We start from the raw sequence: 24,390 nt of genomic DNA, 5'->3' as shown, positions 1-24,390 counted from the left end.
TGGGAGACCACAGGGGCAGTTCTGCTCGGTCCTATCCACTCTCTGGGAGTGTGGGCTTTGGGTTGGATACAGTGGGGGTGGGGGTAGACTAAACTCAAACTCATAAAAGAGCCCAGGTTGACTGATCCAATAGAGGCTGGTAGAACTATGGCCTCTAGTCAGCCTGCAGGTCTGGAAGGGAACTCACCGCAGTGGCTCAATTTTCTGCCAAACAGTAGACAGGTTAAACAGGGAAGCCGTAGCACTAGAGAGGTGGGAACACTTTAGCAGGACTCAGCCACTAGGGATCAAAAGTACCTGGGGCCAAGGTCAGGAAAGGAGCTGTGGAAAAAGGAAGCCCAGGGAGGAAGCGGCGTAATCAATGGGACTGCAGGTGTGTGACTGGTTGAATGTGTGCCTCACAGGGCCAACAAGTAAAGTCGATGAAAGCCCATGGGGTAGTAGAACACAGCAAGCTTAGAGATCAGGGGCCAACTTCATGGAATTGTTGCCCAAGTCTGTCCCTTACCAGCGTGCCACCTGAGGGGTGCCCCCGTAACTGTCCCGAGCAGATGACGAGGTTACTATTGGTCTCCTATTGTTGGTTGGATTAAAGTCCAAGTGAGAGGAGGGGTGGGCGGCGTGTCTCTAAGCCTTCGCCAGGGCTCTCAGGGGAGGGGGGGGCTGCAGGAGGGTGCTGGCAATGCAACTTTTCATTCATCAAAAGTTTCCATTTGAACTTCCTTCTGTTCCCAGTCACTCCGTCCCAGCTCCCCCACCATTCCTTTGCCTCCCACACAGTGTAGCAGCTCCCTCCAGCTGTTTGGCCAGGTGAGGCACAGAGGAGTTGTAACTTGGGCTGCAGGGACAGGAAGGATGAGCAAGAGGGCCCACGAGGCTGTGGTTCCCCCTCGACTGCCTGGGCCAGGCCTGGCTTGGATCCCTCGTCTGTGGGCTGGCCACTGTGCAGTCAGCCCTGCTCTCTTTCGTGTGTGTGTGTGTGTGTGTTTGTGTGTGTGTGTGTGTTTCTGCTCATTCAAGAATTCCTACCGAAGAAGGCTAACAAAAGGTAGCCCTCAAGGAGTGTCCTTACTAAAGCCAAAGGAATCTGACCTCCTCTCATTATTGGCAAGGGAGGGCGGGCCACTCTGGACTCTCCCTCAGCCTGGCCTGAGTCACCCCAGGAAAGAAAAACCAAGCCCACATGACCCATCTCAGCAGCCTTCACCTGGTCAGGCAGGTGCCGGGGGCAGGCCAATCCACCAGGGGTTAGCAATGGACCTGTCTGTAAGCCTGCTCTTATCCACTCTGTCCCTGTCAGGCTGTATTGGCCACACCTTCAGCCCAGGAAGTGGGGGGTGGGGGCGAAGGTGTGGCCTTCAGGAAAGTTGTCCCGACCAGCCTTCCCCGCATCTTCACCACAGAACTGGCTCCCTTTGTCCTCTTCTTCCTCCCATCTGTCTGGCCTCACCTCCTGTCCCAGGTGCATGATGCTACCAAATAGGAGCCCATCGCACCTGTCCACACGGGAGGGGCTCCCCTTTCTGCGCCCCTGCAGGTGCTCTGGGAGGCCGTGCCTGTGTGCCCCCTCCTTCTGTCTTCCTGCTGCATTTCTGTTTGAGCACTGCGGGGGCCGGGGGGCTCATCCTGTGGAGGTTGCCAGCCCAGTGAGAGACAGAGAAGATGGGCCTGTTCTTCTGGGTGCCCACCATCTTCCAGGCTTCAAAGACGTGGCACCCAGCCCTGCTAACTCCAGAGTCCAGAGCATGCTCTAACCGACCCCCAGCACCCACCCTGGAGCCGGAGCCTCTGCGCTATTCTAGGGACATCCCCATCCGCTTCCTTCCTCAGGGAACTGTGGACCTTCCCGGACATCTGAGGCAGGGGCAGAAAGGCAAACACTCTCAAGGGGGAGAAGGAGGATACCGCGAATAAGAGCTGGGCTTGGGGGAGAGGTCTGGGCAACCTGCTGTCACTTAATCTTCCCAATGACCCTGTGGAGGTCAGTATCACTCCTAGGATGTCCTTTAAGTAACTTGCCCAAGCTGGTGAGTGGTGGTAAAGTGGCCATGACCCCCTTTCTCTTTCACCTCCCCATCTTTTCCCATGCTCAACTCATTGTCACGGAGTCGACGGCGACTCTAAGAGATCCCGTAGGACAGGGCAGGGCTGCCGTGAGTTTCAGAGACTACAATTGTTTATGGGAGCGCAAAGTCCATTTGTTCCCGGCCTGGCCCAGACAGACTCTTCCACCTTCCTTCTTTTCTATTCTAAGCAGGGTTTAGTCCTAGCTAATTGCCGGCTAAGCTGATGGAGAGTGACAGACAGCTGTTATACCTGGGGCAGGGAAGCAGGCATTTAATGGGTGGCAAAATCAAAGTCAACATTATGTAGACCAGTGGTTCTCAAAGTGATGATGCAGGTCCTGCAGTTTGCAGACGTGGTTTGTCGCCATTAGCTCATTGCTTGATAGCACTGCTTCTCAAGCTTCAGCGAGGCTCCGGAATCCGGCAGGGCTCGTTAAACAGTTTCCCGGGCTGCACGCCAGAGCTTCTGACTTAGTTGGTCTGCGGTGGAGCCTGAGAAGGAATGTTGATGATGCTGGTCTGGGGGTCGCACTTTGAGAACCTCAGCATTGTCCCAAACCCCATAGCTCAGAAGACGCGGCATCAATGTTTCATTATTTTATTTTTAAAATGAATTTTTTATTGTGAATTAGGTGGGAATTTGCATTTCAGACCACGAACCCTATTATTTTATTTTTATTTAAATCCATTTTATTGGCATTTCATTCACATGTTATAGAATTCAATAATTCAATCACATCAAGAAGGGTTGTACAATTATCACCACCGTTTTAGAACATTTTCTTCTTCCTTGTACTCATTGTTGTGCATGTAATTATTCTTTTTAATTTTGGCAAAACTATACTCAAAAAAATTCTCCAATTCAATAACTTTTACATGTATAATTCAGTACCACGGATTATCCTCTTTGTGTTGTACAGCCATTATTGATAGCCTTTTCCAAATTGGTTGCCACTGTTAATGTAAACTCAATACCCCTATGTAACAACCCTACCTACTTCACCTATAGAACCATTAATCAAGTTTGGTTTCTTTTCTTCTTATTTTGGTAGTTTTCTTGATATAGTATTCACATATCATACACTTCCATATATATATATATAAACTAGACACTCCTGTCTAGGGGTGGAATCAAACATGTCCATCAAGTTGCAGCCCGAACACCTTCTTTGATGTTATAAGCCTTTTGTATAAGAGCAAGATGAACAGGGACAATCTAAATTCACATATCAAAGAAACGGAAGAATTCTACCAAACTCTTCAGTCTAAAATTGATCAACATGTAGTCTGCATTGATCATTACTGGTGATTAGAATGCCAAAGTTGAGAACAAAGAGGAAAGAGTGGGAAATCGGTCTTGATGACAGAAGTGAAGCTGAAGATCACATGATAAAAATTTTGGAAGACCACCGACTTCTTCATTTCAAACACCATTTTCCAACAACATTAGTGATGGATATACACATGGACTACCCAGGACTCAAAGTGACACATCTGCAGGAAGAGACGGCGGAGAAGTTCAAAGCCAGAAGCCAAAATGAGGCCGGGGCTGAAGGTGGGACAAACCCTCAACAATTGAAGCAAATGAAAACAAGGCCATGAGAGCCAAAATATAACCTGGAGTATATCCAACCTGAATTTTGAGAACATCTCAAGAATATATTTGACTCTCTGCATACTCATCTCAGAAGCCCTGACAAGGTGTGGATCACATCAAGATCACCATACATCAAGAAAGCAAAAAGACAGGAGAAAGAGCAAAAAAAATCAAAGTTGATATTAGAGGAGAATCTGAAATGCATCTTCATCATAGAACTGCTCAAAGAAATGGAAAAAAAAAAAGATGACATAAAAGAGAGGAACCAAAATTTTCAAAGGACTTCAGAAGACAAAGTAGCATAATGAAATGTGCAAAGATCTAGCAGGGGGTCTCAACCTTCCTCATGCCGTGACCCTGGAATACAGTTTCTCATGTTGTGGTGACCCCCCAACCATAAAGTTATTTTCAGCTACTTCGTAACTGTAATTTTACTACTGTTATGAATCGGGCCACCCCTGTGAAAGGGTTGTTTGACCCGCCAAAGGGGTCACGACCCACGGTTGAGAACCCCTGCTCTAGAGTTAGAAAATTAAAAAGGAAGACCATGCTCAGCATAATTCAAACCTTGGGTTGCTGTATTGAAAGTTTCTACAGGTAAGATGGGAGAAAAAAGGGGCTTTCTACTCCCATAAAGAGTCACATTCTAAGAACACAGGGGCAGGTCTACCCTGTCCTGTCAGATCTCTGTGGGTCAGAATTGACTTGATGGCAGTGAGCGAGTTACGGGCAAAATGTTGAATGGTACAGGGAGCATCAAAAGAAAATGGAAGAAATACACAAAGTCGCGGCACCAAAAAGAGCCGGTCGACATTCAACCATTTTCAAGAGGTAGCGTGTGAGCAAGAACTGGCAGTAATGAAGAAGTACAAACGGCGCTGAAGGCATTGGTCGAAAACAAGGCTCCAGGAATTGATGGAATATCAATCGAACTGATTCAACAAGTTGGTGAAGTGCTTGAAGCACTCTCTCATCTATGCAAAGAAATCTGGAAGCTGACTGCCAGGCCAACTAAGGGAAGAAATCCATATTTGTGCCCAGTCCATGGAAAAATGATCCCACCAAATGCAGAAATTACTGAGCAACACCATGGATGTCACATGCCAGTAACATTTTGTTGAAGCTCATTCAGCAATGTTTGCAGAGGTGGATCAGCAGGGAGCTGCCAAAAATTCAAGCTGGATTCAGAAGAGGATGTGGCATGAGGGATGTCATTGTTGACATCAAGTAGACCTTGGCTGAAAGCAGAGAATACCAGAAAGATGTTCCTTGTGTTTTATTGTCTTTGCAAAGGCGTTCGACTGTGTAGCTCACAGTAAGCAATGTAGAACCTATCTGTGGATCAAGGGGACGGTGTTTGAGCAGCACAAGAGAAGACGATGGGGTTCGAAATCAGGAAAGGCGTGTATCCATTCACTGTACTTATTCAATGTGTGTGCTGAACAAGTAATCAGAGACACAGGATTATATGAGAAGAGCACAGCATCTGGATGGGAGGAAGGGTTCTTGACAACCTGCAGTTTGCATGTGACAGAACCTTACGTGCTGGAAGCGAGGAGGACTTGAAGCACTTGCTGATGAAGATCAAGAACTGCAGCCTTCAGTGTGGATTGCAAGTCAATGCAAAGACGATCCAAATCCTCACAACTGGACCAATGGACGACCTCGCGATAAACAGAAAAGATTGAGGTCTCAGGGATTCGTCTTTTTAAAAAAGTTTTATTAGGGGCTCATACAACTCTTATCACAATCCATACATACATCAATTGTGTAAAGCACTCTTGTACATTCATTGCCCTCATCATTTTCAAGGCATTTGCTCTCCACTTAAACCCTTGGCATCAGTTCCTCTTTTTTCCCCTCCCTCCCCGCTCCCTTCTCCCTCATGAGCCCTTGATCATTTATAAACTGGATCCCCAATCAACCCTCATGGAAGCAGTCAAGAAACTCAATGGGTAAATCTGGTGCTCAAGACCCCCTTAAAGTGCTGAAGAGCAAGGATGGTGCGTTGGGGACTACGGTGGGCCTGACCTAAGCCACGGTATTTTCATGGCCTCGTGGCATGCACAGTAAATAAGGAAGACCAAAGAAGACGGAACCCCTCTGAATGGGGGTGCTGGTAAAGAGGACTGACAGCACTGTGGAGGGCGGTGAAGAAGAGGGAGACCCCTGACAAGATGGATTGGCACACCGGGCTGAAACAACGATTGCGATGCTGCTACAAGACCTGGCAATGCTTCGCGCTGCCGCACGTAGGGTCGCGATGAGTTAGAACTGGCTTGATGGCACCTCACAACTAGACCAGCGGCAACGTCATGAGGAGTGGAGGAAAGACTGAACTTGTTAAGGGTTTCATCTCGCTTGGATCCACAATCCACGCTCATGAAAGTAGCAGTCAAGAGAGCAAACGATGCATCCCATCAGGGAAATCTGCATAAGACCCCTTTACACTGTTGGGAAGCACGGGTGTTCCTTTGAGGACTAGGGTGCACCTGAGCCAAGCCATGGCATTTTCAACGGGCTCATCTGCATGTGAAAGTGGGGCGTGGAATACAGAAGAGCGGAGAAGACTAGGTGCATGTGAAGTGCGGTGCTGGAGAAGAATACTGAAAGCGCCCTGCTCCCTAAAAGAACAACCAGTCTGTCTTGGAAGAAGTACGTCCAGAGTGCTCTTTAGAGGCAAGATGATGAGACTTTGTCTCATGTACTTTGGACAGTTGTCAGGCGAGAATAGTCCCGAGAGAAAGAAGGACATCAGACTTGGTAAAGTGGAGGGAAAGCGAGAGAGGAAGGCCCTTGAGGATGGACTGACACAGTGGCGGAAACAATGGGCTTGATCATAGGAACAATTGAGGATGGTGCAGGACCGGGCAGGGGCTCCTGCTGTTGCACATGGGGTCTCTGTGGGTTGGAACCGACTCGTCGGTACCTAACAGCAACAACAACCAAGAGCCTGACAACCCTGTACAAGCAGAAGCGTCCTGACGTTATTGCTATCCCATGAGCCTGGCTGCATGGGCAGCCTCTGCTAATAACATTGAGCTATGGAAGACAATCACAAATGCCAATTGCTATCAAGTCCATTAGGAGTCCTGTTGGCAATGTGGGCTCAGCACTGAGGTGCTAACAGCAAGGCCGGTGGTTCAAACCCACCAGCTTCTCCAAGGAAGAAAAATGAGGCTGTCTGCTCTCATAAAGATGTAGTCTCAGAAACCTGAAGGAGCAGTTCTATGGCGTCCTATACATTCTGACTCAGAGTAGGACCTGCTCTATAGGGTTTCCAATGGTGACTTTTCAGAATTAAATTACCAGGTATTTTGTTCCAAGATCCCTCTGGATGGGCTCAAACTCGCAACCTTTAGGTTAGCTGCCAAGTGCAGTACATATTTGTACTACTCAGGAATTCCCAGGAACAGATGCGCCATAATTCAAGTGTATTCTTCTTTTGTCTCCCTTATTCAGCATCCAATTTTCACATGCATATGAGACAATTGAAAATGACATGGCTCAGGTCAGGTGCACCTTAGTCTTCAAAGTAACATCCTTGCTTTGTGACACCTCAGCAAGGTCTTGTGCAGCAGAGTTACCCAATGCAATGCATCATTGAATCTTGACTGCTGCTTCCACGAGCATCCATACTGCAGGCAGCAGTCCTTGATCTAGAGCAGTGGTTCTCAACCTGGGGGTTGAATGACCCTTTCCCAGGGGTCACTGATTCATAACAGTAGCAAAATTACAGTGATGAAGTGGCAACGAAAATAATTTTATGGTTGGGGGGTCCACTGCAACATGAGGAACTGTACTAAAGGGTTTGGGCATTAGAAAGTCGAGAACCACTGATGTAGATCAACAAGTGCTTCAACTCACCCTCACTTTTTTTTTTCCTCATCCACCCTGGATTCCCTGTGCCTCTAGCCCTCCTATGTACCAGTGTACAACCTCTGCCCTATCCAGCCCTGCAAGGTAGAATTCGGATCATGGTAGTTGGGGGGAGGAAGCATCCAGGATCTGGGGGAAAGCTGTATTCTTCATCGGTACTACCTCGCACCCTGACTGACCCATCTCCTCTCCTAAACCCCTCTATGAGGGGATCTCCAGTGGCCGACACTTGGGCCTTGGGTCTCCACTCTGCACTTCCCCCTTCATTCAATATGGTATATATATATATATATATACATATACATATATATATACACATACATATATTCTTTTTTTTTTTGCATGATGCCTTATAACTGGTCCCTTTGGCACCTCGTGATCGCACTGGCTGGTGTGCTTCTTCCATGTGGGCTTTTTTGCTTCTGAGCTAGATGGCTGCTTGTTCACCTTCAAGCCTTTAGGACCCCAGACACTATCTCTTTTGATAGCCAGGCACCATCAGCTTTCTTCGCCACATTTGCTTATGCACCCATTTGTCTTCAGCGATCCTATCATGGAGGTGTGCAGCCAATGATATGATGATTTTTTTGTTCTTTGATGCCTGATAACTGATCCCTTTGGGACCTCATGCTCACTTTCAGCAAGCCAGGCCGTGTCATCTGTGTATCGCAAGTGGTTCCTGCAATCCGGATGCAGCATTGTCTTCCATAAATCCAGCTTCTCTGATCATTTGCTCAAGAAACAGATGCATCCCCGGTGAGTCTAACACTATATCCAGTGTTAACAACTTAGTGTCCCCCAAGCCATACACATACTTAAGGAATGATTCTGTTCAGTTAAATGTCCTATCTAGTTTATATTTAGTTTGGACATAATCAAGAAATAGGCATAGTGAAAATAATTTAAATTAAAAATAAAAGATCTGAGGTGGCTTTTTTTTGGCGGGGGGGGGGAGGGGTTAAGTGAGAGTCATATTTCCCAAGCAGTGATGCTGTGTCTGTGCTGCCTGAGTTTTGATCCTTCATATTATCATCTTTAAGGATGGTCAGTAGCTCAAAAGCACCAGTTGTACCAAGGCAGAGAGATGAGGTTCTCTGTTCCTGTAAAGACTCATAGTCTCTCATATCGGAAAAGGACAGTTCTCCTCCGGCCTGTAGGGTTGGAACCAATTCAATGGCAGTGAGAGTGAGCAAGTGTGTGAGAGTACAAGTGAGTGAATGAGTGAATGAATGTGAGGCTTAAGTGTTACATTCAAATCCTTGTTTCTGGGCTGGGAGGGCACCTTCTCATGATCCAAGCAGAGAGCTCAGGAGGGTGTCTTCATGGGTGCTGGATGGCTTGCGGCAGAAGGGAAAACAGCTTGCAAGCAGTCTCCAGACCTTCTGCCCAGAACTGACTTCGAAGTCTCTCAATGAACGCCATCTCCTCCTTGACTAAATATCACCCTTTAGAGATGTCATTACTATCACGCACCACGGATACAATCAATATCCAAGTCTCCTTGTAAGGGCCTTTTGTGTAATTCAGTGTGCCAGCCCGGCAGTTGAACCCTGCAAAGAGGGGGCCATATCTTCGCCAGGTGAAATGGCTTTTCTGCAATCCTGAGTGACAGCATGCTGTTGCTAGGTGCTGATTTTTCTGCCTTTTGAATATAAAATAACTAATGGGGCATATTTCATAACACATCTGCAAGTTCGTAGTTATTCCTATACTCCTGTGCCCTTTAAAATAGTATTATCTGCCAACACTTGGACTATGCCGCTATGCAGATGAGACATCATAAAGGGAGGAGGGAGATGTTCTTTGGTCTTGAAAGAGCATATTTGTAAGGTTAATGAGAGTTCTATAGTACATCAGGGAACGGGGGCTAGACTGCAGGACCTTTTGGCTGTCGTGTTTGGCAACAATCAAGATTCTCTGGTGTTTTTCCCTGTGTGAGATCAAAACTTCTCATCTCTGCGGAGGTTTAATTAGAACGGGGGGAGAGGAGCCCCCACAAAGTGAAAACACAGAACGCAACAGCAGGAACAAGGCAGACTTTGATAGAATGTTTTTGATTGGCAGTGCCAAGAACAGTGTTTTTAAAACATAAGGTTTTGCCTTTAAAAAACGAGTTATAGTTAATGTTTCAAGGAGTTGCCCATGTAAACTGGGAAAGTTGGCACTTTTATTTTTTGGCTAAAAGGGAAAATATCAAGAACAGTCGGTCTAATGAAAGCAAAAACTGAAGAACCCAAACTGGCAACAGTTTGTGGACACACACACACATTCACATGTGCAGACACACAGCTTTCATGGAATGATAAGCTACCCCATGAACAAACAGGAAATGTTCTGGACCCAGCCCGGTCAAATAGCGTGCTGTTACGATATAGCAAATGCTCTGATTACAGAGAACCTTCTCGATCTTAGGGCCCGTGTCTATTTAGTGTTAAGATAATAGAAGCATAATTAAATCTGTCCTTGCCAAGGAATCAGGTATCAGCAAAGTATACTCAACCCTAAAATAATCCTGTTGATTAAGTTATCAGCGGTGACTCAAAAGGCACTTTAGGAGCTTGTAACACTTGGGACCATGATTACAAGCATGAAATTATAACTATCTTGGTAGTCATGCACCAGTGCAGAATAACAGAGTTCCAGCTGATAAGGTTTAGGATTAAACAAATATAGATGTTCTCAAACAGTTTCAAGAGGCCACCCTTTGGTGGATCCATTCAGCACATCTAGAGGCGAGTCGAGCCCCTGGCTGGTTCACTCCTTGCTGGATATACTCACACAGTCTGAACATCTGGTACCTATTGGATCGATGCTTGTTGAATAAATATTATGAATGAACAAACAAGTTAGGGAATAACAGAATGTTAACTTGGATTTCTTTCCCCTGTGGTCTGGAAATGTCGGTTGATGCTCCATGCTGAGATAAGTAATTATATGGATTGAGTTGTGTTGTTCCAAAAGATGGATTTGAAGTTCTAGTCCCTGTAGCCTGTGCACTGAATAAGGTCTTGTTCGGAAATAGGGTCTTTGTAGATTCTATCGGTTAACTTAGGGTGGGTTCTGATTCCATATGGGTAACTAAGAAAACCACACTCACTGCCATTGAGTCACTTCTGACTCATGATGTCCCTGTAGGGCAGGGTAAAACGTCTCCTGTGGGTTTCCAAGACTTAACTCTTTACCAGCGTACATAGCCTCATCTTTCTCTCACAGAGCAGCTGGTGGTTTTGGACTACTGACCTTGTGGTTAGCAGCCCAATTCGTAATCACTATGCCACCAGGACTCACTATGCTTCCATAGACCTGATGTCCTTAAAAAAGAGAAGAGACACAGAGATGTAGAGGAAGGATGGTCAGGTGAAGATGCATCTATAATCCAAGGAATGCCAGGGGCTACCCGATTCTAGAAGAGTCCAAAAAGGACTCCGGAGGGAGCATGGCTCAGTCAACACATTGCTTTGGACTTCTATGCTCCCAAACGGTGGGACAATACATCACCATTCTTATAAGCCACCGCTTGGTGGCATTTTGTCCTGAGAGTCCTAAGAAAGTAATGCCATAATAAATCTTCTGAAGAGAGATGTCGCGCAGAATTTAGGAGTTGCCCCAAAACCATACTTACGAAGAGAAAGATAATTGGAAGGACTTATTTGAAAGAAAGGCATTGAAGTACTGAGCACTGATTTCCTTTCCCTGCATTTGGGGAGGGGAGAGGCTGTATCTTCCGACCTTGAGTGAAGTAAGGAGGCTTTCAGAGGAACCTAGCCGCTCCAAGGGTAGGAAAATCTTTGAGGAGCGGAGATCTGAGTCTTCCTCTCTGGAAGACGCTCACTGAGCTGCAGGGTCTTGTAGACCTGACCTGGCTGCCACCATCTTGGGAATCAGAGTGCTCTTGGGCAAGGCGTGTTCTTCCAGAGCTAGCTGGGGGACTATGCACAAGGTTTTCTCGTGGGCCATGTGGACTGTAGGCGGGCTGGCTATGCTTCAGCCCTCTAGAGAGACACGAGCCAACAGCCTGACTCTCGTGGCCAGGATTGGACATTAGATGGCCCTGTGGGGTCTCCCGTTGACACTAGAGCAGAAGGGGAGCCATCAGAGTCCGCCAGAGAGGGCATGATTCCAAGACCCAGCATCAAAGGGCATAGGACCTGGGTGGGATGCAAGGTACCCGCTGACAAGAGAAAGAACCGGTGAACATCAGTGGCAGACAACAGAAGCCACGGTTAAGATCATTGTGTGTCTTGACCTCTTCTCCCCCTTCTGTGCCCTTCCCCGGGGAGCCAAAAGGAGCGAGGAAAAGGCAAGAGAGGAGGGAGGAATCAAAGACAGACTGCAGTCTTTTTGAGCTTAGGTCATGCCCGAGCTGGCCAGGTTGGCCTCCTGCCACTCCTGACTCCTCCCAGGTACATTGTGGGTGGATCATTCGCCACCACCTTCTCAAACACTGTTTAACTGTCGAGTGTTCCTTTGGTCCCAAATAAGAAACGTCCTCCAGGGGTAAGTTAGCCAAGTGTCCAAGTGCGACCTCACCCTATGCTTGCTGCAGGCATCCGGGTGTCTCCTCATTGGCCTGCTCAGATCATTGCCTGCACCCTAGGACCCCGTGTGCAGACACTTCTCCCCTGGGACTGTGTGTCCTGAGGGGCAAGCTGGGACTCCTGGGCAGGAATGCCGTCTTAGCCATAAGGCTGCCCTCGGAATGGGCGCAGAGCTGACTCTGAGTACACAGCAGCTTCCGGAACGAGCTTTACCCCACTGGGTGTCCCTGAGAGAGGTGGAGTCTCGTGTCCCAGGGGGAGGAGCAGAGGCGCGGTGAGGCAGGGTGGTTCAGCCAGGTCAGGGGTGACGCAGGCTGGGTGGCAGTAGAGCTGGGTGATGGGCCTCACCAAACAACTGGAAAGTCAATGTCTCTGTCAACATGAACCTCCTCAGAGCGCACACATCCTCAAATACTCATGATGCGCGCACGCGCGCGCGCGCACACACACACACACACACACACACACACACACACTCCTCTTATTTTATGGCATTTTATAGGTTAGCACGGCGTGGTTTTGTGGCTATCAGCTCAGGTTTCCTTCACAGCAACCCTCCGGAAGGCAGAGCCGCTAGGACCACCCTCATTTCACGGGTGCACAAAGGTCACATCAAGTGCCCGAGATGCACACCCAAAAGGAGAGAGTCCAGGGGACCCGAGAGCCTGTGCTCCCAGACCCACGAACGCCCCGCAGGCCTGCTCCGCCCCGGCCAAACCCAGGCCTCTGGAGTCCCTGCAGGACCCAGGCAGGTGTCTTCTGGGCTGTGGGTTTGTCTTGGTGTCTAGTGTTTGATGTCTAGTGCTGCTCTAACAGAAATACCACAAGTGGGTGGGCTTCACAAACAGACATTTGTTTTCTAACAGTTTGTTGTGGTTGGTAGGTGCCACCACGTCAATTCTGACTCTCTGCACAACAGAATGGGCCACAGAGGGGCCTGTGGCATCCTCACCACTGTAACGTTTGAAGCCACGCTGGCAGCCCCTGGGTCAATCCATCGCCTGGAGGAATTCCCTCTTTTCCGCTGCCCCTTCACTTTACCATGCACCCTGGCCTTCTCCAGGGACTGGTCTCTCCTGATGGGCCCCCAGAGAAGGATCTCTCTCTCTCTCTCTCTCTCTCTCTCTCTCTCTCTCTCTCTCTCTCTCTCTCTCTCTCTCTCTCTCTGTCAACTTTAGTGGAAGGTCTGGTCTCTTTTCGGCTTCTCTTCCTGAGCTCCTGAGAGACCTTCATGAGGCGTGGCACCTGTCTGGCCTCGTGATGTTTCCTCACTTCTGGGCCTACTCTGCTTTTTCACATCCCCAAAGTAGCTCGCTTCAAATGCACGCTCACGGCCCTCCTGGGCATAACAAAGAGAGCCCTGTTCCCAGGTGCAGGGTTTGGGGTGAATCACACAGACTTTTGGGAAAACCCAGTTCCCACCAGCACAGAGTCAGTGTCAGGAAAATGGTCTTCCCATTCCCAAGCATCTTTTAGGGATATCCTTCAACTCTTTCCTTTCAAGGCTCACCCCAATGAGACAGGGTACTTATTCCCAGGAAAAGTGACGCAGTCCCTCCTCCTGGGTGCCCCATTTGTATCCCAGGAACCTGTTGGCAGGAGGTAGTTCCAAATCGGGCCTCCACAGCCTGTGCTCTGCCTGGGCAGGACAGATTGCCGGGACACGGAAGCAGCGCTGGAGCCAACACACATGCCGTATGGGAGAGGCGACCTTGCCAGCGCTGTCATTTTCCACCCCAAAATGCCAGGCAAGACGTGAGGCCGACAGCATTCTTCCCCGGGAGTCTTGGATGCTCATGCTTTTGTTTCTATTGGCAACGTTCGCTCTATTTCCTTTCTTTGGAGGAGTGTCTCGGTGCGAAGCGAAAAGAGCGCTCAGAATCTGGCACCTTCAGGATTCTAATTTACAAAGTTGGGACTAGAAGATAGAATGGCTTTCGAGGTTTGGTTCAGATTGTTTATAAAGATGCCAAAAGATGTTTTTATTAAAAATTATTTTAATGTTCAGCTGGCTTCGGCTATCAGGGTCGATACAAGTTCAACGCTGAAAGTAATAAATGACACACTGTGATACCTTGCCCTGGGGTTTTCATCGAGGGAGTTTAGAGGGATGGCTGGGACGACCTTTCTGTAAATGACAAAGCTTATTTAGGGAGACTAAATCTAGCCAAATAAATAGGCAAATCGTTGTCCGGAAACCTCAAGTCATCAAAATTCATTTCAAAAACAAAAGGATACACGAAAGGCAAAACTTCAACTCCAGTTCAGATGGTTTCCAAGGAAAATTCCTGTAACCTTGAAGGGTAATAAAGGCTCAAGGATATTTTTGGAATTTCTGAATGGGAGGACTGTTCCCCAAGAGCATTTTTAGCATCCCAAATGAAAAAAGAGAACAAGGCTAAATTGTTTGGTAATGAGCAAAGAACCCTTTGGTTTCCGAGACAGAGAGACCGACTGTCCGAGTCAAAACTACTGTCAACGGCTGAAGGGTTACAGGAAATGGCAACAATGGTAACTTTCTGCCAAACGGGTTTCGCCCAGCGCCACGTGCAAAGTATATCCTGCAATCACCTCCTTGGCTTTTTCTTTTCTTTGTTCTTTTCCTTGGCTTTTACAAGTCTTTTTAATACCATCTTAGGCCCTGAGCCTGAAGCTGTGCTGAGTAGGGCCTGCCAGGCACACAGGGCCAAGCCCCTTCCTTGGCCATGGTAAGCCAAGAGCTGTAGTGAGCAGCCTCCTCTCAGCCCACATCCTTGTCAGTCTTGAGGCGCGTGACCCCGGTGCCATTATCATTTACTCTCACAAGCACTTCAACCCGATATTGGCCATTTCGACTGGACCCCTTCGGGCTCCATGGTGGAGTGAGATTGCTGCCCATCTGCCAGAGACTTGCGCTCTGCAGTGGTGCTGGAAGCCATGTCTAGCTGCCCAAGGTGACCAGGTTTCAGACTAAGACAGAGTAAAAAGAAAGACCTGGTGAAAACTGCCCAGGGAGAGCCTACGGCTTGCAGTGCAATATTGTCTGAGCTGGAGCTGGAAACGGGCGCCCTGGTTTGGAAGGCGCTGTACAGTAGCATCAATAATGCATTCCAATAGCCAGCGAGTATGAAGACAGGGCATGGCATGAGTCAGGGGTGTTTCGATGGCAACGGAAACCACAAAGGGGGATACCCAGGAGAGGGAGATACATCCGTGCCTCCCAGGGGAAAGTATACTCCACTGGTGGAGACCGGCATCAGATGATATACCGAAGGAGGTGTGAATAGGTATCACCCTAAAGTGAATGCAAACATCTGAGCATTTTGAAAGTGCTAAGAAGCTTACTACCTGGAAGGACTGGGACGATCTCATCCAAGCGGCAGCAGTGCCAAGGAAGCCTGCAGGGTGGATTGGGTTGGGCAGAGAGAGAGCAGGGGAGGAACAGAGGCTTTGGAGCCTGGCTATACCTGGCAGCTCCAAGGAATGTCATAGGAGGTTTGAATACCATGATAAGGACGATAAGGCCCTGGAGTTGACACTGGACATCAAGTGGGGATGGGGGAGGGCAAAGTTGGGGGAGGAGAGGAATTATGAGGTTCTCTAGGGCCTTTGGGTAGACTTAGAGCTCCCACTAAGTTCCTGGGAACCTGTGTCTCTGTTCATGTGAATCATGTGTGGATGAGCAAAAATACATGTCCAGAGCTTTCTACTTCGTCAAAAGCTTGCCACCTCGGAGCCACTCTGGCCAAGTATCTGGAGTCAAGCCAGAGAACCTTCCCAACCTTCCCCCCATCTCCCCTTCTCCCCATACTACACACAAAACATTCCTCTGGAGCACTCTTCCCCTGGATGCAGTCAGCCATCAACATAGACACAGATGTGGGTGGTGGTGGTGGTGTGTGTGTGTGTGGGGGGCACATGGCTCTAGACCCCAGGGGCCCACTTACAGCAACTATGGGACACCCCTCCCTAGTCCCCTGCTGATTCAAGACTCCAAAGAATCAAAGGGGGTTATCTACACTACATTTTAATGTCACAGGAGTGAGACAAGGGACAGTGGGGAGACTTCTGCAGCAAGGCTCCTGCTGACAGCATCATCTCAACTGTTGAGAACAAAGCAGCCGGCAGAGGCTCTGTCCATGATTTCCCGGGCTCCTCCGGTAACTGCCAATCACTCTGGTCTTTCTGCTCTGCTCATCTTTTCTTCACCACTACCTTCACTTAGTCAAGAATAGAACGCTATTGGTCTTTTTTTTAAATGATTGAACGAGGGGGAGGGTGGCCTCCTCTCTCATCACCGATCCTTCTCAGGCTGTCCCCGACTGGGTCAGCTGGTCCTCCCACCCCCAGAAGTCCCGTGCTCTCCTGACTAGCAGTAGCAATCGTGGTGTTTTCCTGGAGAAAGCCCATGATCCACTGAAGATTCATCTACGTTTTACTACAAGTACTAACCTGGCAGCAGTAGTGTTGAGCCGCTAAGAGCCTTCTTTCTCTGGGTAGAAATTCCCAGTCTATGAGCTCCTGCTAAGAATGAGGGGGCTTCGGAAAGTTTGTGGGAAAATAGAAAGAAAAGGTAATGGAGTTCCCCCACCAAATGTCTTGAAACCCCTTCAGATTACCCCCAACCCCACCACACACCCCCTCCCCTCAGGTGCTGAGGGAAATCATCCAGCTGCCACAGAATCTCCATGTGGATAAGGGGAACATTCCTTGGATCCCAATCCAAGCCCCTGCTAAGACTGGAGAGAGAAAAACTCAAAAAACCAAACTGCCATCAAGTTGATGCTGACTCATCATGACCCTGCCTTGCAGGTCACTGTGCCATAGACTAGAAGTGCCCCTTCGAATTTCTAATACTGTCACTCCTTTCTCCCAGGGCGAAGCTAGGTGGGTTCCCAACTGAGGGCCTTGCAGTTTGCAGTGAGTAACCACTGTGCCCAGGGATCCTGGGGTGAGAAGGGCCTCGCCTAACATGGCTTAGACAGATGGATGCTGGAAGCGCAGAAGAGCACTCAGAAATGAGTATTTCTTGGATGTAAGACATGCAAATGAACCAATAAGCATTTATGACAAGTTGCCAAGCAGTTGGTCACCGTTCCAAGCAGGATGCACCTCTGTCTGCACCTCTCGGAGGGCACTGCCCTGCTCTGCCCTGCACAGAGTGCTTGCCTTTCCTAGTCCTCACCCGTTGTAGGACCTTGCGCACGCTAGGTGCCCAGGCCACCCGGGGACAGTGCGTGTGTGTGCCCACACCCAGTACTGACTCTGGTCCTGCACAGAGCAGAGGTCAGGAACTGTGCGCTGAAGTAAAGTTGCTCCTTCACATGTTTCCTGAACTCCGAGTATGTGGCAGACACGCATCAGGCCCTGAAGAAGGACTTAAAGCCAATAGAGTCAATGTAGCCACCGTGGACATGGCGTGTAAGAGCCACTTAGGAGTAATAACCTGAGACTGAACCAAGGAAGAAGTCAACCAATGATACAGGCACGGGGTGGTTCTGGCAAAGCCTGCCCTTGTCTGGCGGACAGAACGGCAAAGGCAGGGATTTATTCTCTCCACTTCCTTCCACTCTGGCATGGCCAAAGGTAAGGAAGAAGCTGAGCTGCATCCTAGGCCGAAAAAGACCGGGACACCAGCCTGGCCATCAGCTCTTTCCTCTCTCCCACCCCGTCTCTGTGGCTCTGGCAGCCATGTTCACCCCGATGGATTTCCTCAGGAACACATCAAGCTCAGGATACCCCAATGCCTGGGGACAGGAGACAAGAGAAGATGGATTTGCAGAAAAAGTTTAGAGGTAGAACTGTTAGTTTAACTTGCCCAAAGTTAAAAACAAAACCCAAACACATTCTTTATCTACCCATCTCTCATCCATCCATCCATTCTTCCTTCCTTCCTTCCTTCCTTCCATTCATCTGCCCATCCATCTATCATTATCCTTTCTGCTTGGCTTTTAGAAATGAAAATAGAGAAAGCAAAGGACAAGCAGATTTATGTGGTAGAAGAGGCAGGTGAATAGGGGCATCCTATATTAATACAAACTGTAAACCCAGGTCCAATAAAAGGATTAATTACAAAAAATAAAACCCCAAACACCTGTAAACCCAGGGCTCTCTTTCATCACCTTCTCCTTTTCACACTTCTTATAAACGTCCCTGGGTCTATGAGAAAAAGAAACAGCACACACATTAGCAAAGCCGTGTCCTCCCGTCCAGTTTGAGCTGTTGGGCAACTCCACGCCACTCATCACCTGCCTCCTGCTCCCCTCCAAACAGTTTCTAATTTTGGAGCCAAGGGGAGCATGGCACTTGGCGCTGGGCATGTTTCCATTTAGCATGAAAGGCGTGTTCTCCACACAGCGCTGGAAGGCAGGCAGGAAAACATGTCTGAGGACGAGATGTGTGGGACTTTGGCTCGGCCGTCCTCTGGAAGTGCCTGTCCTCCTACCAGGGGGCAGGAGGCATGGAGAACAAGTGTGTGTTCTGGCTTCCTTCAATCAAAATTATTTAATTTTAAAAGAGTTTCAATTCATAAAGTAGCCCCGGCTAATTTTCCAAGGAAAGGGGTGTGTGTTTTGCTTCTCTTCAGTCTTCAAAGAAGACTTGAGCCCTGAAAAGAATTTATACTGCAATTCCTGGAAAGGCCTAATGGGTTAATGACCCCAGGGCACTGGGAAAGGGCTGTAGAATGGCCAGGGGGGAGGAGATCAAGTTTAATAGGAGTGTAAGCTTTTTATGATTTAGAAATGAGAGGCCAGTTTCACCCCCAGAAGGAGCCCTGGTAGTGTAGTGGTTATTCCTTGGGCTGCGATCCTCAAGGTCGGCAGTTCAAAACCAGGAGCCTCTCTGAGGGAGAAAGACAGGGCTTTCTACTCTTGTAAAAGAATTGCGGTCTCAGAAAGTCACAGAGGCAGTTCTCCCTGCCGTAGAGGGTCACTCGGCGTTAGTATTGACTGCTTTGATGGTGGAGAGTTTTGTTTTGTTTTTTCCTCCATGGTATTCAGAAAGAAACGCACTGGGAGAAAACCAGTCCGTTTTCCTACAACCTACAGTTGTGCCGATGTGTAGTTTGAGGAGGTTGCATTTGTGCAGCTGCTGTCTCATCCCTCCCTGGCTGTCCTCTTGGCTCAAATGGAAAGTCGAGTTTTATTGCCACATATACAGTCAAACCAAATCTTATTAAAGGAACGGTCAGAAAGCATTCTCAATGTGGTCATGCACATGCACACACAACTCCTACACGCCTACCTGTTCAGTCTCCCAGTGCCTGCCTCTTCCTGCATCCATGTCTGCCCATCACCTATCCTCCCGGGGTTGGGGGGTCCCGTCTCCCAAGGTCTGACCTGCTTTGGTTCCATTCCTGCAAGACTACCCTGCAAGGGAACAGCTTTCTTCCCTTCACTGCGTGCCCGTGGGTCACGGTCAGTTCCCCAGCCCCGCCCTTCCTCCTCCTTACTCAAAGGAAGCAACAAACAGGAGTGACTGCTAATCCCCTTGGGGAAACTGATGATGGGTATCCAAAGTATCAAGTACGAGGAAGCTGCCAAGTTCAAGGCCTCTCCCAGGCTCTGCAAGGCCCCTCAGTCTCGACAAGTGTCTTTCAGTTGGTGTTGGATGTTTGCAAACCTATAGAGATGGGTTGGGTTAAAAAGCTGATTTTCCCTCCAGTTTTATGTGTCATCCAACAGATAGACATTTGGTTAGAACCTGAGGTTTTCAATTAAACCTTAATGTTCTACCCAATTAGCTCCAAACCTCCCCTCCCCCAAACCAACAAACCCCTTCAAATTTACTTCCATCCAGTTGATTCTGACTCAATGTGACCCTATAGGACGGGTAGACCTGCCCCTGTGCGCTCTCCAAACCGTGAACTCTTTAGGGAGTAGAAAGCCTCGTCTTTCTCCCTGGGAGCAGCTGGTGGTTTCAAACTTGCTGTTAGCCCCCAATGCATGACCCCGATGGCCCAAGGGCTCCAATTAGCGCAAGCAAAACAAAACAACTCACTCATTTCCTTCCAATCGATTCTGACTCACAGCTACCCGATAGGGCAGGGCAGCTACCCTGTCGGTTTCCGAGACTGGACCGCTGTAGGAGCAGAACGCCTCATCTTTCTCCTTCCAGTTAGCTAGCATGGATGAATTAGTCAGGGGCTAACTGTCCATCAAGGAAGGATCCCTGGTGGCGAAACACTTGACTGCTAAATGAAAGGTTGGCAGTTCAAACCCACAAACTCTCTGGGCAGGCAGCTCTACGCCGTCATCCGGGGTTGCTGTGAGGCAGACATGGACGTGGCGGCACCTACTGAGAACAACCTCCCTGGAAGACATGTGTGACCTTCAGTCTGAAAGAGGAGCCCTGGGACTCCGAGGTTCCACCCCACTCTCAGCCTTGGGACCGCTGTGGGGCACGTCTACATTGTCCAGCGGCGCTATCATGAGTTGGAATCGACTCAAGGGCGATGGGTTGATCTAAACATGGAAAAGTGATGTAAGTTAATGGAGAAGTTGGCTGCCCCTACTGTCTATTGGAGCCTCATCAGAAGACTCGTGAACTTGGTGAGTCAGCCTCAGAAATACACGGAGACGACGGTGGTAAGATCGCTTCATGCCCATACTTTCTATGTGGCCTCGCCAGGGCCAGTTTGAGATCCTTGGAAGAGGTTAACGCACAGTGTGCACGTTCAGTTTATTTTATTTAAAAAAAACATTTTATTAGGGGCTCCTACAACTCTTATCACAATCCATACATATATATACATCAATTGTATAAAGCACATCCGTACATTCTTTACCCTAATCATTTTCCTTTTTTTTCCTTTTCTGTTTTTACATTTTATTAGGGGCTCATACAACTCTTATCACAATCCACACATCTACATACATCAATTGTATAAAGCACATCCATACATTCTTTGCCCTAATCACTCTCAAAGCATTTGCTCTCCACTTAAGCCCTCCGGATCAGGTCCTCTTTTTTTATCCCCCTCCCTTCCCTCTCCCCCCTCCCTCAATGCAGGTACACAGCTGGGGGCAGTAACTTGGACAGACTAAGTGGCTCTCTCAGATTCAGGGCTTGTTAGAATGGAAGGGCTCTGATGTGGCGCACAAGGTTGTACCCTCCTGCTGTAAATCATCAGAATGCATCTCTTTTAAGTGGCTGATGTGTACCGGGAAGTGTAGCCTTCCAGATTCACACGCCCGCGTGAGATTTGAAGGGGAGACAGAAAGAGCCTTTCTTTCCCAATCTCAAAATGCCCCCGGCATCACCTAGTCACAGTTTTGAGGCACTGCAGAGCTACTGGGGGACATGAGGTCACAATTTCAGCAGAGTCACGGATGGGGCAATATGACTGTGCGTCAGCGTCATTGGAATTGAGGCATCTGCCTCGTGGGATGACTCCGTTTCATTGGATTGGCCACCTTGAAAACACAGTATTTCTGGAACCTCTAACCTTTCCGTTAATAGCCGGGAACTTAATCACGGCGCAACCAGGGCACTTTCGGAGATACACAGCAGAGCACTGCTGGGACTGTCTGCTAGGAACCGAGCCCTGTGCGTCCCCTACACTACTAACCCTCTTCTGGAAGTGAACACAAATAAAGCCGAAAGTCATCACTGGTCATGAAATGTAAGCCTGTGCCCACAATTCCAATGCTTTCTGTTTCACACATCCCATCGGTTTGAAGGCTAGTTCAAATTTCTTTGCCCAGACTGTAAGTCAGTTTCTAAATATCAACAATTTCTTCCCTTGATGGCACCGGATCAAAGCCTAGGTCTAGACGTACAACTCTGTGTTTTGTTTGTTTGTTTGAGTCCCTAGAACGTGGCATTGCCTGGCCCTGCCCTCGCCTCAAAACTCCTGTTATTTTTTAAGCTTCTTATTGTAGCCAAGTGTCCATCTATCTGATTGAGGATCTTCTTATTTTTCACCAACTCTCTAGTTTGCCATGCACAGCGTCCTTTTCAAGAAACCGGTCTCTCCTGAAAACTTGCCCAAAGTATGTAAGGCGAAGTCTCGCCATCCCTGCTTCTAGGGAGCATCATTCTGGTTGTTTTCTTCCCTCCTTCCTTCCTTCCTTCCTTCCTTCCTTCCTTCCTTCCTTCCTTCCTTCCTTCCCTCCCTCCCTCCCTCCCTCCCTCCCTCCCTCCCTCCCTCCCTCCCTTCTTTCTTTCTTTCTTTCTTTCTTTCTTTCTTTCTTTCTTTCTTTCTTTCTTTCTTTCTTTCTTTCTTTCATCCTTCCTTCCTCTCTGCCTTTTCCACAACCTCACGTTAGGTTGATTATTTACAAGCTAAATTGCGCAGAGGCTTCACACAGCAGCGAGCAGGAATCCAGCCTGCCTGGATGCCCCCTCCTTTTCTTGTGCGTGAGGAAGTGTTCAGTGCCGCCTCTGCCCTGGCCCCCCTTCAGTCCTTGGGACACAGGTGTAAGCTGGGATCTGGTTCCGAGAGCTCCAGGGTCCCCCAGGGCTCCTGAACAGCTTCTTCACAGGTGTGTGGGTGGGTGGGGGTGGGGGTGAGTGTGAAGGCATCAGTTTATCTAGGTGAAGGTGAGAAACGGGGCCCTGGAATTCAGTCCGTAGAAGGTAGAACAAGCCCCATAGGTAGGCCTGGTAAAGCTCGTCCTTGTCACACTTGTAGAAACCCCAAAACCGATGTGGCTGAGCAGGCCCACAAGCCACCAATGGGTTTGCAGGGTTCAGTTCTCAGGGTGGCGGTCAGTTGTAGAACCTCCAACCGAAGTTGTGCAAAATAGTTCCGGGCTAGAACGTACCAGGTTCGGGTCTGGGTGTGTGTGCTCAGGATCCCATTGACGAAGTCCACTTGGAGAAGTAGAACGTGTGGCCGTGGAGTGAAGGAAGAGACTGGGAAGCTCTTGTCTCAGTCTCTGCTACATGACAGCCAGGTGCCCCTTCCTACTGGGATCCCGTGATGGAGTGGCAGGGGAAGGCTGGGCAGACCCAGGGCCTGGGAAGGGTATTCAAGCCCCAGGATAGGGGCAGAGTGGTCCTTCAGAGACTTTAAGCCCATCCAAGCAGCCCCTGTGCAACTCCAGTCCTGGTCCCTCCTCTCCATTTCTGGGAGGAAGCTCTGCCCCTGGTGAGTTGAGAGCCCAAACCTGAGGGAGAGTAGCCAGGGAACGTGGCTGAGCCAAAGGGCTTGGGGGCCAGGAAACCAGAGGAGGAAGACGGAGAAGCAGGTGGCCAGCATTGGCAATGGTTTCACCAGCAGAGAAAGCTGCTCCTAGGTCCGAACTTGGTAGACACTGAGGCAGGGGCAGACGGGGCTGGTACATGATCTTCCCCGTGGAAAGCACACCTCCGGAGTCTGACCTCCGACCTCCTTACGAGTGGAGTGCCCAGAGCCAACTTGGTGACGGGAAATGGGAGGCAGGGGAAGGGACGGAAGGGACTGAAATGGATCTGTCACAGGAGCACCTGGGCTTTTGTCACATCGGGATTTGTTTGTTCTGCTGGCAGCCCATGGTACTTTTGGTACCCTTCCCCCAAGCCATAATTCAATTCCTCCTCTGTGGTCTTGCTTCTCTTCTTCCTTGTCCAGCACTTTGCTATTTAAACATCCACGCAGCAGCCTACACACTTGACTCTCTGGTGGCATGTCTCACCAATGAAGCATCTAGAAGTCAACACTCCCGTTCTAAAGTCATGCTTGGGCCCCCGCCGGATGCTACCTAGTCCCAAGGTTTCACATGCATAGGAGGCAGTGGAAACCATCATGGTTTGGGTCTTGGTGTACTTTAGTCCTCAGTGGCATGTGTGCTCTTAGCACGTTCTGGAAGGTTATGAACAAGCCTTGCTCCAATCCTGGTGCTGTATTCTTCTTCCACTACTGCAGCTTCGTGGATCACTTGCCCAGCCTAGGACTGAATGAGAACGGTAAAAGACTACAACGCTCACACACACCTTTCTTGATTTTCAACATCACCGTATCCAAATAATGTTCTTTGGCCTGCTTTCTGATGGCTACGGGTTGCAAACCACTTTACTATTTAAACATTCACACCGGAGCCTACCTGCACACATGACTTTTCTGATGGAATGTCTCACAAAGGTAACATCTATAAATCAACACTGCCTGGGCTTAGCTTGGATGCTACCTAGTCCCAAGGTTAATCTTTATCTTTTTATCTCATTTATCTTTTAATTTCCAACCAAATGCATTAGGTCCTCAGGCTTAGGTTCCTGATTCCTGTGGGCAAGCTCCTCCGAGGAGCCTGTGGCGAACGGAGGACACAGCCATTCCTGGCTCAGGTGGTTGGCTCTTCTCCCCTCAGGTGTTCTGGAATGACTCACTCCACTTCCTTCCCCTCCCTGG

The 24,390-nt window shown here is 48.8% G+C and overlaps 1 pseudogene; it reads right to left on the bottom strand.

Annotated features, from left to right (window-relative positions):
* Nucleotides 1-22,433: 22,433 nt before the first annotated feature.
* LOC142452384 (uncharacterized protein C6orf136 homolog pseudogene) lies at nucleotides 22,434-23,350 on the bottom strand (annotated as a pseudogene).
* Nucleotides 23,351-24,390: the final 1,040 nt, after the last annotated feature.

Source organism: Tenrec ecaudatus, chromosome 7 (assembly GCF_050624435.1).
Source record: "Tenrec ecaudatus isolate mTenEca1 chromosome 7, mTenEca1.hap1, whole genome shotgun sequence".
Classification (NCBI taxonomy): domain Eukaryota; kingdom Metazoa; phylum Chordata; class Mammalia; order Afrosoricida; family Tenrecidae; genus Tenrec; species Tenrec ecaudatus.
The sequence above is the reverse complement of the archived record's forward strand: the minus strand, read 5'-3'. Positions and strand labels throughout refer to the sequence as shown.